The 13,023-nt window shown below is 39.3% G+C and overlaps 1 protein-coding gene across 2 annotated transcripts in view; it reads right to left on the bottom strand.

Moving 5' to 3' along the window:
• Window positions 1-13,023, bottom strand: part of LHFPL3 (LHFPL tetraspan subfamily member 3) — a 76,786-nt gene that overhangs the window by 9,404 nt on the left and 54,359 nt on the right. The gene's annotated exons all lie outside the window — the stretch shown is intronic.

Raw genomic sequence — 13,023 nt, 5'->3', positions numbered from 1 at the left:
ACTCTTTCCTACTCTATATAAAGCGAATTAAAAAGTTTTGACTATACATTTTAACTTCATCTCCCTAGAGATGTGGGTGAGGAGTCTAGTAACTAACCTAAAGAAAAGTTATTCTTGCTTTGTGTCATTGTTATATTTTTGTTGTTAGGTTAGTACCCTAGAACTTGGTACCATTTCATTCAATAGACTAGCAATCGACAGCTTTCAATATGGTCCCTACAAGGACGCTTCTCATTGCATTTTATAGACAATATATAATGTTGAGTTTTTGAAACTGCAAAGTTTTGGTGTGTATTCTGATATCATTGATATTGGTTCCCAAATAGACAAACTGTATGGCAAATGTAATAATGCATTCAGGGCCTACAGATACCCTTAATGAGACCTAAAGTCTCCAGACATAACTTTAACTTGAAAAGACCCTGTCACCAGACATAATAATTCCCTTAAAAAAAAAGTAGCAGTGTATGATGTGTACGTATAGCTTTAGCAATCTATTCTTCAAAATTATTTTTCTCTTTTTTCTATAACAGATCAATGTTTCCTTGTGGTCCAAAACTTCTGAGAGTCTTGAATACCTCTATGTGGTGGCAAAAGCTGCTTCTCCCACATAAGTGTCAATAAAGTGTATTTGGCACCCTGTTCAGTCTGGTGTTTTTGTGTAACAAACTGAAAAAAAATTTGCAAAAAAATTAGCAAGTGGTGCGCTGTATAGAGTATACCAAGCATATATAAACCTTCTAAATTCACAACGTGAATCTATATGCAGAAGGTCCAAATTAAAGGACACTTACAAATACCATGGTTCAAGTTATATATAAAGTGCGAAGTGCAAAAAGATACCAAACTATAAAAAATTTGTATTAATGAATAGAGTTTAAAAAAAATGTGAAAAGGAATCCACTCTACAAATCCCAGTGGTGTTCATCCAGATAACTGAAAATAGCCACCCAGAGTGCCCATATGTTCAAATTCACTGAATTTCACCAGGGTGTAAGTATCCAACACCAAAGGAGGGTAAACACGCTTACAGGAGAACGTAGACTCAAATACCAGCGGCACTCATATCAGTCAAATGAGCTGATGTGAACACGAATTACCGGAGAAATGATCCATCTGTATCCTAACATGGGACAGCGCCAAAATTCTCACAACTTGTCAGTATGGGTGGGACGCCACTCTCTTAGTTGCATCACACGATCCGTGAATCCATATAAAAATATATAAAGCCTCTCCACATAATGTAAAACCACAAATGACAAATTTTATTAAAAAAGTACAGAACACTTCCAAAAATATGAAGACACAGTGCTTAACAACTTGTCCAGCATGAGTATAGTCACAGAGAACATGTGGTAGGTAATGGCCTGGATGGGACTCGACCCAAAGTGTTTTGTCTACATAGACATCATCTGGGATAAGTGTCCCCACTAGTCATTGCGTATAGATACATTGCCTAATGGAAATTCATGTAGACATTACCAAGATTAATTAATGTCCTAGTGTCCCGTATGGCCAGGCCAGTATCCAATCTAAGATGGCCCTGGGTGTGCGCCTCAAGCCTCGTTTCCGTTTGAATTGCATAAACTGCGCATGCGCCGCTTTAATAGTAGCGCAATATGACTCCCGATGTTTCCTAGCAATGTGTGTGCTCTGAAGTTAACAGACATAACCATGTGTCCGGTCAGAAAAAAAAAATCAGATGATTATATGTGTATATATATATATATGTGTATATATATATATATATATATATATATATATATACACATACAGTGCCTTGCGAAAGTATTCGGCCCCCTTGAACTTTTCAACCTTTTGCCACATTTCAGGCTTCAAACTTAAAGATATAACATTTTTATTTTTTGTGAAGAATCACCAACAAGTGGGACACAATTGTGAAGTGGAACGAAATCTATTGGATTTTTGAATCTTTTTTAACTAATAAAAAAATGAAAAGTGGTGCATGCAAAATTATTCGGCCCCCTTGCGTTAATACTTTTCCACCTTTTGCTGCGATTACAGCTGTAAGTCACTTGGGGTATGTCTCTATCAGTTTTGCACATCTAGAGACTGAAATTCTTGCCCATTCTTCCTTGCAAAACAGCTCGAGCTCAGTGAGGTTGGATGGAGAGCGTTTGTGAACAGCAGTTTTCAGCTCTTTCCACAGATTCTCAATTGGATTCAGGTCTGGACTTTGACTTGGCCATTCTAACACCTGGATACATTTATTTGTGAACCATTCCTTTGTAGATTTTGCTGTATGTTTGGGATCATTGTCTTGTTGGAAGATAAATCTCCGTCCCAGTTTCAGGTCTTTTGCAAACTCCAAAAGGTTTTCATCCAGAATGGTCCTGTATTTGGCTGCATCCACCTCCCCCTCAATTTTAACCATCTTCCCTGTCCCTGCTGAAGAAAAGCAGGCCCAAACCATGATGCTGCCACCACCATGTTTGACAGTGGGGATGGTGTGTTGAGGGTGATGAGCTGTGTTGCTTTTACGCCAAACATATCGTTTTGCATTGTGGGCAAGAAGTTCGATTTTGGTTTCATCTGACCAGAGCACCTTCTTCCACATGTTTGGTGTGTCTCCCAGGTGGCTTGTGGCAAACTTTAGACGAGACTTTTTATGGATATCTTTGAGAAATGGCTTTCTTCTTGCCACTCTTCCATAAAGGCCAGATTTGTGCAGTGTACGACTGATTGTTGTCCTATGGACAGACTCTCCCACCTCAGCTGTAGTTCTCTGCAGTTCATCCAGAGTGATCATGGGCCTCTTGGCTGCATCTCTGATCAGTCTTCTCCTTGTCTGAGCTGAAAGTTTAGAGGGACGGCCAGGTCTTGGTAGATTTGCAGTGGTCCGATACTCCTTCCATTTAAAAATGATCGCTTGCACAGTGCTCCTTGGGATGTTTAAAGCTTGGGAAATCTTTTTGTATCCAAATCCGGCTTTAAACTTCTCCACAACAGTATTACGGACCTGCCTGGTGTGTTCCTTCGTCTTCATGATGCTCTCTGCGCTTTCAACAGAACCCTGAGACTATCACAGAGCAGGTGCATTTATACAGAGACTTGATTACACACAGGTGGATTCTATTTATCACCATCAGTCATTTAGGACAACATTGGATCATTCAGAGATCCTCGCTGAAGTTCTGGAGTGAGTTTGCTGCACTGAAAGTAAAGGGGCCGAATAATTTTGCACGCACCACTCTTCAGTTTTTTATTTGCTAAAAAAGTTTTAAATATCCAATAGATTTCATTCCACTTCACAATTGTGTCCCACTTGTTGGTGATTCTTCACAAAAAATTTAAATTTTATATCTTTATGTTTGAAGCCTGAAATGTGGCAAAAGGTTGAAAAGTTCACGGGGGCCGAATACTTTCGCAAGGCACTGTATATATATATATATATATATATATATATATATATATATATATATATATATATATATGTAATAAAAATGTTGACAATGAAAACTAATAATGATAATTAAAAAAGGGGTTATAATAAAATTGGTTAAAAAATTGGAGTTGTCTTGTGTAATTATATATTGCATAAGAAAATTCCCCCCGTCTCCCATTTGAATATATAAACCCAACCGAAAACTGAAGACTTGTAAGGACATGAATATCCAGTAAACAATATCCAGTCAAAGTCAATAATAAATATAAATTTTGATACAGTAAAGAACAATTTATGACGTATTAATAAAGGCGTTATTGTCCCACTTCACATTCATTCCCTATGGGGAGTAGGACTTCAACATAAATCCAGAAAGTTTCCAACGCAGAGACACCCCTTTTATTAGAGCTACCTCTCTATGGGGGCACATACTTATCTATAATGAGAAATCGTGTGCCTTTAGGGTCTCTGTTGTGATAACGTAAACAGTATTTAGGAACACGATGATTGGTTAGGCCCTTTGTAATGTTTGCAATCTGTTCATTCACTCTAATGTAAAGGGTTGGATGGTCCTTCCCACATACTGTTTCCTGCATGGGCAGGTCAACCAATATACAACATTTTTGGTAGCACAGATGTACGGTCAGTAACTGTAGATTTGAACACATCAGTCTTTTTTCTGCCACATGAATTATGGCAGCATGCATTACACATTCTACAGGGGTAGTAAGTAACCCACCATGTTGTGGACGAAAGAAGTTCTCGCAGGGGGATCGATGACACTGGGGCCCCTAAAGACCACCTTTGCTTTATCTGGCAATAAAGGACCCAATATGTGATCATTTTTAAGAATGTCGCAATGTTTATTGATGGTGTTTTTGTGAATGATTACTGCATAGTGAGTGAGAGAGACAGCAGCAATAATATATTTATACGCAAGTAATGACAACGCCAGATAAATTAACAGTAAGGTTCTTCTTAGCCTTTCCTTACAGCTTCTGTCATGTGTTTAGAGACAGCCATATTGCAAAAAAAAAAGGCTAAGCAGAACATACTAAACTACTAATCATCTGGTGCCACTGAATGCACCTGTTGCATACAGTGATCCTCACTGCTGACACAGAGAGAGAGAGAGTGTCAGAAGCTGTAGTAAAGCTGGCCATAAACAGGTACACCTCACTTAATGACCAGGTTTCGCTCCAACGACCAGGTCATTAAACGATTTGGTCGTTAAATGAGGAGCCACAAGTAATCAATGTTTTAAGCATTCTTAACTGCTGTACTATACTGTATTGTGAAAAAAAAGGTCTAAACACAAAACTTCAGCTCAATAATGTTGTTTTAATTCGCGTTAGTACAGGACACAAATTAAAATTCTGTACTGTACAATACAATGATGTACAGCGCATCGTTTGGGTGAGGAGAGCTGGTCGTAAGTCAGAGCTGTCATTAAACAGGTAAGTTGTTAAACGAGGAGTATCTGTACTAATTGACTAAGAGAATTTAACATATTCCTTCATTAATGCTATACAGTGTGAATGGACAAATTCTGACAATCAGTGCTGACGGTTGTCAGAATACAGTGGGCGCTGCTAAATGGTGACTGCAGCTGATTGGGTGCAGTTGCTATTCTGCCAAGAATTATCTTTCTAGTTTCTTGGATTTTCCGATTGAAAGATGTTGGGTGGTAAGGTGCCAACAAGGCCACCAACTGCTCAAATTGTGTCCGGTTCATCAGAATCCGGACAATATTCAATCAGTGCATGGCCAGCATTATGATTGTGTTTATATATAAGCAATGACAACTCCTAAATATTTAAGAAGTAATATCTGTCATGTGGTCACATGGTCAAAGTTTAAAGTTGTGGTAAATCCACACTTTTGAGTTGTCAACAGAATAGCATCATAGTAGAAATCTTTTGAGCCACCTTGTTCTGGTGACAACTTGTGGTACTGTCAATATAACATCATAATCCACAACATGTCAAAATTCACGTATGTGCAGTGCAGTGCATTGTGAAGTCACAAGCTGTCACAGCCGGGTGCATACAGGTGAAATGTCGGCTCCAGGGAGAGGAGAGGGAGAGAATCTACCGATCGGGAGACCACCTCGCTGGATCCTGGGACAGGTGAGCGTGTGCCAGCAGCTACACTTTTTGTAGCTGCTGACTTTTAATAAACACATAAACAACTGGAGCTCCTCTTTAACCATTTAAGCCCCTGACCAATTTGCAGCCAAAGGATCAGGCTCCTTTTTGCGATTCGGCACTGCGTCACTTTAACTTTGCACGGTTGTGCGACGTGGCTCCAAAACAAAATTGGCGTCTTTTTTTCCCACAAATAGAGCTTTCTTTTGGTGGTATTTGATCACCTCTGCGGTTTTTATTTTTTGCAATATAAACATTTTTGCTATAATAAATATCCCCAAAAGATATATAAAAAAACATTTTTTTCCTCAGTTTAGGCCGATACGTATTCTTCGACATATTTTTGGTAAAAAAAATTGCAATTACCAATTATTGATTGGTTTGTGCAAAAGTTATAGCGTTTACAAAATAGGGGATAGTTTTATAGCATTTTTATTAATATTTTTTTTTTACTAGTAATGTCGGTGATCAGCGATTTTTATTGCGACTGCTACATTATGGACACATCGGACATTTTTGGAACCATTGTCATTTATACAGCAATCAGTGTTATTTTAATGCACCGATTCCTGTGTAAATGACACTGGCAGTGAAGGAGTTAACCACTAGGGGGCAAGGAGGGGTTATGTGTGACGTTATGTGTTTTTTTTATTGTAGGGGGCATGGCCTGTCATGTGACATCACTGATCGTCTTTATCTATAACAGGGAACAGACGATCGGTGACAGCCACAGTAGGAAGCACGGGGAGAGGTTTGTTTACACAGACCTCTCCTCGTTCTTCAGCGCTGTGACCCCGATCGCGGGACACCAGCAGCTGGTCCTGCGGCCACGGAGCTCAGGACCGGGTCGGGAGCGCGCAGCCGGTGGCGCGCTCCCGACCCGCGACTGGGCACTTGAAGAGCAATGTACCGGTATGTGCTTGTGCCGATACGTGCTTGTGCCCAGCTGTGCCATTCTGCCGACGTATATGTGCAGGAGGCGGTCCTTAAGCAGTTAAGTTAGTGGATCTGTGATTTGTAAACAAAGAGATGAGTTTAATATGCAAAATGCACTTGCCTCACAGATCCATGTGTTCAAGATTTGCGTGGATATGTCCCTTAGTAAAGTGGGCATTTCCAAAGGCATATCACCAGTAGCTTTAACACAAAATTTTACGATACCTACTCTAAGATCTGTTCAGTAGGGTGATACATTAACTTGTAAAGCCGTTTTCACATGAGAGCCTGCATTCCATCTAAACAACGGATTCACCCCTGCTGATTCAGATCAGAACAGAAATAGATGCCACATCTGCATCTGTTCTGAATCTGTCCTTTTTCTAACCACATCTTGTGATGGAGGAAAACTGGACCTACGTGATCCCTATGGGTGGTGGGATGTAAATGGATGTATGTCCATATTGCAAAGCAGATGCAATATTTTTTGAAAACTGCAAAAATGTCTGTACAAAAATGTACTACTTTCCAAGTATGCTAAACGGTTGCTGTGCATTCTGTATTTCTTTGCTAAGAAAATCATTTTATTAGCCTGGAAAAAGTCTGTTTTACGTACGTTGGCTTCTTGGCTTAAACTCATTAATGCCCTTGTATAGATTTACTTTCAAGCTTAGGGGGGGAAAAAAAACTTTTTGATAAAATCTGGGGAAAGCGAATTTCTAACCCTTTTCTAATCTTTACCTTTGGGTCCACAATACTGAAATTATGGTTTCTTCTTTCCTTCTATAATGGCTTATAACTGTATCTTTGCACTGGAGTACCCAAAAGTTTTGATTTATGTAGCTGTCTTTTTTTTTATTGTTCTTTTATGAGACTTGTGAGACACAGCAAAGTTTTGCTTACTGTATTTTGTGGTTTTCTTTTTTCTTTCTGGTGTACCTGATTTTGTTTTCTTGTGTACACTATTGAGAAAACTCAATAAAATATATCTTTAAAAAATGTTTGCTACACAGAAACCATTTCCAATTTTTTTTTTGACATTACAATTTTTAAACGGAAAGCACGGTCTTTCATCATGCTATGTATGTACAGTGCCTTGAAAAAGTATTCATACACCTTTAAAATTTTCCACATTGTCTGATGTTACAACCAAAAATGTAAATGTATTTTATTGGGATTTTATGTGCTAGACCAGCACAAAGTGGCACATAATTGTGAAGGAAGGAAAATGTTTTTTTTTTTTTTACAAATACATATCTGAAAAGTGTAGCGTGCATTTGAATTCAGCCTTGCCGGAGTCAATAATTAGTAGAACCACCTTTCGCTGTACTTAGAGCTGCAGGTCTTTTTGGGTATGTCTCTACCAGTTTTGCACATCTAAATTTTTGCCCATTCTTCTTTGCAAAATAGCTTAAGCTCTGTCAGATTGGATGGAGAGCGTCTGAACAGAAATTTTCAAATCTTGCCACAGATTCTCAATTGGATTTAGGTCTGGGTTTTGACTAGGCCATTCTAGCACATGAATATGCTTTGATCTAAACTGTTCGACTGTAGCTCTGGCTGTATGTTTAGGGTCGTTGTCCTGATGGAAGGTGAACCTCCGCCCTAGTCTCAAGTCTTTTGCAGACCCCAATGCCGCGTACACACGACCGGACTTTCCGGCAGACTAGGTCCGACGGAATCAGTCCGTCGGACAATCCGACCGTGTGTGGGCTAATCCGATCGTTTTTCACATAAAAAATCTGACAGACCTAGAAATAGAACATGTTTCAAATCCGTCCGATGGACTCAATTCCTATCAGGAAAACCATTCGTCTGTATGCTGGTCCAACGCAAGGGAAGCTATTGGCTTCTGGCTATTGAACTTCCTTTTTTAATCCTGTTTACAATCACAATGGACATTTTCGAACGGACTTAGTCCTTTCGTGTGTGGGCAAGTCTGTTCGTTCGGAAAGTCCGTTGGAACTCCACCGATAGTCCATCAGAGCTATTTTGCCAGAAAGTCCGATCGTTTGTACGCAGCATTACAGGTTTTCCTCTAAGATTGCCCTGTATTTGGCTCCATCCATCTTCCCATCAACTCTGACCTGCTTCCCTGTCCCTGCTGAAGAATAGCGCCCCCACATGTTGCCACCACCATGTTTCACTGTGGATATGGTGTGTTCAGGGTGATGTGCAGTGTTAGTTTTCCACCACACATGGCATTTTTCTTTTAGGCCAAAAATTTTTGTGACCAGAGAACCTTTTTCTACATGTTTGCTGTGTCCCCCACATGGCTTTTCGCAAACTGCAAACAGGACTTCTTATGGCTTTCTTTCAACAATTGTTTTCTTCTCGCCACTCTTCCATAAAGGCCAAATTTGTGGAGTGCATGACTAATAGTTGTCCTGTGAACAGATTCTCCCACCTGAGCTGTGGATTTCTGCAGCTCCTCCAGAGTTACCATGGGCCTCTTGCCTGCTTCTCTGATTAATTGCGCTCCTTGCCCATCAGTTTCAGCCTATCATGTCTTCGTAGGTTTGCAATTGTGCCATACTTTTTCCATTTTCGGATGATGGATTGAACAGTGCTCTGTGAGATGTTCAAAGCTTGGGATGTTTTCTTATAACTTAACCCTGATTTAAACTTCTCCACAACTTTATGCCAAACCTGTCTGGTGTGTTCCTTGGCCTTCATGATGCTGTTTGTCCACTAAGGTCCTCTAACAAACCTCTGATGGTTGCATAGTACAGCTGTATTTATACTGAGATTAATTTACACACAGGTGGACTCTATTTACTAATTAGGTGACTTCTGAAGGCACTTGGTTTCACTAGATTTTAGTTAGGGGTATCAGAGTAAAGGTGCCTGAATACAAATGCACACCACACTTTTCGTTTATTTGTAAAACATGTTGAAAACCATTTATAATTGTCCTTCCACTTCACAATTATGTGCCACTTTGTGTTAGTCTATCACATTAAATCCCAATAAATTACATTTACCTTTTTGGTTGTAACAACATTTGGAAAATTTCAAAGGGTATTAATACTTTCTCTAAGCGCTGTAATTAATATTTTTTACAATATATATATATATATATGTGCAATATCAAAATGCAAAGGCATGAATATATCTTTAAAGATTTTACATTTTTGCTTGCTGCTAAAAATAAAAGCAATTAATAGCCCACTTCTGAAAATGTGTGAACTGGCCACCATGCCAACCATCGGATTTTAATATTTATTGGGTCACCAGAAAAAAAGTCAGAATTCATAACCTACATACAGTATGTTTTTTTTTGGGGTTCATGATAGGTTCCCTTTAAGCAAATATCTATGTAGGAGTTGACAAGCTGACAGTGGCAACTGATGTAAGATTACATTATTTTATCGTAGATCTTTTAAATGCCACATATTGGTGGTACACAAACATATCACAAAAATTCAGTTGTGATGCAAAATAAGGGTTTTGATCAAATCTGAGAAATATGCCTAAAAAAATTAGGCTAGAAGGCAATGCCTACAGGTATAGTTTAAAGCAATATTAAACCTAAAAACAAAGATTGAATATACTGCAGCTTAGCCAACCTAAAATGTGGTGGCTGCATTTGTTTTCTTTTTTCTTTTTAGGCGTCCTGTTATAGTGCATCTCTACTCTATTGGAGAAGCAACAAAGGGCACCTTTGGACAGCAGCCTTGTCAGATCTGGGAAAAGGTTAGTGTTTGATACACTAGCAGATTTAGCTAACTTGAGCAGCTACAGCAACAGTTTTTTTCTGTAAAAAGGGTTTTACATAAATAAATAAAAGCTGTCCAATGAAAAAAAACATAACAGTGTTAAATGTTTTGTCTCATTCCTCTAACTGACACTTTTGCTGGACAGCATGGTCTGTTAAAGAAAGATGAAAAATAACAGACTTAGTGACTAGATCACCAGATAAAAATAGAGGAAAAAAATAGCCTAAAAAATAATGCAGATATCACATCTAAAAACTGATAAGCTGCAATATTTTACATTTTTGTTTTGGGGTTTAATATCAATGAAATAGACAGTATCTCACGAAATTGAGTACACCCCTCACATTTTTGTAAATATTTTATTATATGTTTTCATGTGACAACACTGAAGAAATGACACTTTGCTACAATGTAAAGTAGTGAGCGTACAACTTGTATAACTGTATACATTTTCTGTCCCCTCAAAATAACTTACTTAACGCACACAGCCATTAATGTCTAAACTGCTGGCAACAAAAGTGAGTACACCCCATAGTAAAAATGTCCAAATTGGGCCCAAAGTGCCAATATTTTGTGTGGCCACCATTAATCATTATTTTCCAGCACTGCCTTAACCCTCTTGGGTATGGAGTTCACCAGAGCTTCACAGGTTGCCACTGGAGTCCTCTTCCACTCCTCCATAACGATATCACTGAACTGGTGGATGTTAGAGATCTTGCGCTCCTCCGCCTTCCGTTTGAGGATGCCCCACAGATGCTCAATAGGGTTTAGGTCTGGAGACATGCTTGGCCGGTCCACCATCTTTACCCTCAGCTTCTTTAGCAAGGCAGTGGTTGTCTTGGAGGTTTGTTTGGGGTCGACATGTTGGAATACTGCCCTGTGGCCCAGTCTCCAAAGGGAGGGGATCATGCTCTGCTTCAGTATGTCACAGAACATGTTGGCATTCATGGTTCCCTCAATGAACTGTAGCTCCCCAGTACTGGCAGCACTTATACAGCCCCAGACCATGACACTGTAGGCAAGACACACTTGTCTTTATACTCCTTACCTTGTTGCCACCACACACACTTGAAACCATCTGAACCAAATATGTTTAGCTTGGTCTCATCGGACCACAGGGCATGGTTCCAGTAATCCATGTCCTTAGTCTGCTTTTGTTCAGCAAACTGTTTGCAAGATTTCTTGTGCATCATCTTTAAAAGAGGCTTCCTTCTGGGATGACAGTTTGCATGGCTGACCAATTTGATGCAGTGTAGGGTGTATAGTCTGAGCACTAACAGGCTAACCTCTGCTGCAATGCTGGCAGCACTCATATGTCTATTTCCCAAAGATAACCTCTGGATACAACACTGGGCATGTGGACTCAACGTCTTTGGTTGACCATGGCAAGGCCAGTTCTGAGTGGAACCTGTCCTGTTAAATCGCTGTATGGTCTTGGCCAACATGCTGCAGATCAGGCCTAGGCTATAATCTTCTTATATCCTAGGCCATCTTTATGTAGAGCAACAATTCTTTTTTTTTCAGATCCTCAGAGAGTTCTTTGCCATGAGGTGCAATGTTGAACTTCCAGTGACCAGTACACACTGTTATACAAGTTGTACACTCACTACTTTACTCACTACTTTACATTGTAGCAAAATGTAATTTTTTCAGTGTTGTCACATGAAAAGATATAATAAAATATTTACAAAAATGTAATGGATGTACTCACTTTTGTGAGATACTGTATATGTAAGTAAAACAATAATATTTTATACTAAACCTGTGCCCAGACTATGCACACTAAAGTATTTTTTATTTGGAACAAGCAGTAAACAGATTTTAACACAAGCCCTCATTCAACTCTGTACCTACTGCCATTATAGAGAAAATAAAGGCGTTCTATCAACGCTTTAACTTTATAACATCAACATTGTAAATTTGTAATAGCAATACAAACAATAGTTATTCTTGTCAATCAAATATAAGCTATATAATATTACTTGAAAAATCTCCTTCCATGTTGTGAGTGCTGCCTGTTTTCCTCTGCCGTTTACTTTCCATTTCTATGGACTATCTAGCCCATGGTACCTTGCTACTTTCAAGTGGTAATTTCTGGCCTAACTCCGCCTCCTCCTGAAACTCCTCCTCTCAGCACCTCTGTAGTTCAGAAGGCAGGCTCTGTGAAATGTGACACTGCATTGCATTTGCATTCACAAATACAAATTTCAGGATCAATTTAGATTAAGGCTTCATGTAACTTGAGTTTAGAAGCTTTTGGCGTTTTTTTGCCAGATCTCCTAAACTCAACTCAATAAAAGCCTATGTGTCCATGTACACAGGATTTTAGCAGAGTTTTGGTGAGCTTCAACTTCCCTCTCCTGAATGCGGAAGAATAACATTCAGGATAGGAACGTTTTAACAGCAGGCCATGGGAAAAGGCAAATTGCTGCAAAATCGTTGTAAAAACACGGTTTGTGTATTGGAACATTTTGCGTTTTCCCGTGGACGAGGTCAGGGTAGGCTAGTGTACATGTAGCCTAAGAGGAGTAGGCTGAAATGCAATGTGAAAAATGATTATATGATTCTAAATGTTGACTACAGAAATATTTTCAATTTTAAAGTTCACAACAGAGGCACTAACATCCCATTTTTTGCTATGAGAGCAGTCTTCCATCCTTCTAAGCCCCTGTACACACGGTCGGAGATTTCCACAACCAAATCCGTCGGATTTTGCCCGTCGGATCTTGTCCGAAACTGTTGCATACACATGGTCGGACAAAGTTGGCGAAAAATCCGATCTTTCAGAACGTGATGACGTAATTTCGTTATGATG

Source organism: Lithobates pipiens, unplaced genomic scaffold (assembly GCF_037356315.1).
Source record: "Lithobates pipiens isolate NorthernLeopardFrog02 unplaced genomic scaffold, aLitPip1_a1.2 Scaffold_8, whole genome shotgun sequence".
Classification (NCBI taxonomy): domain Eukaryota; kingdom Metazoa; phylum Chordata; class Amphibia; order Anura; family Ranidae; genus Lithobates; species Lithobates pipiens.
Note: the sequence above shows the minus strand (reverse complement) of the source record. Positions and strands in the feature narration are given on the sequence as shown.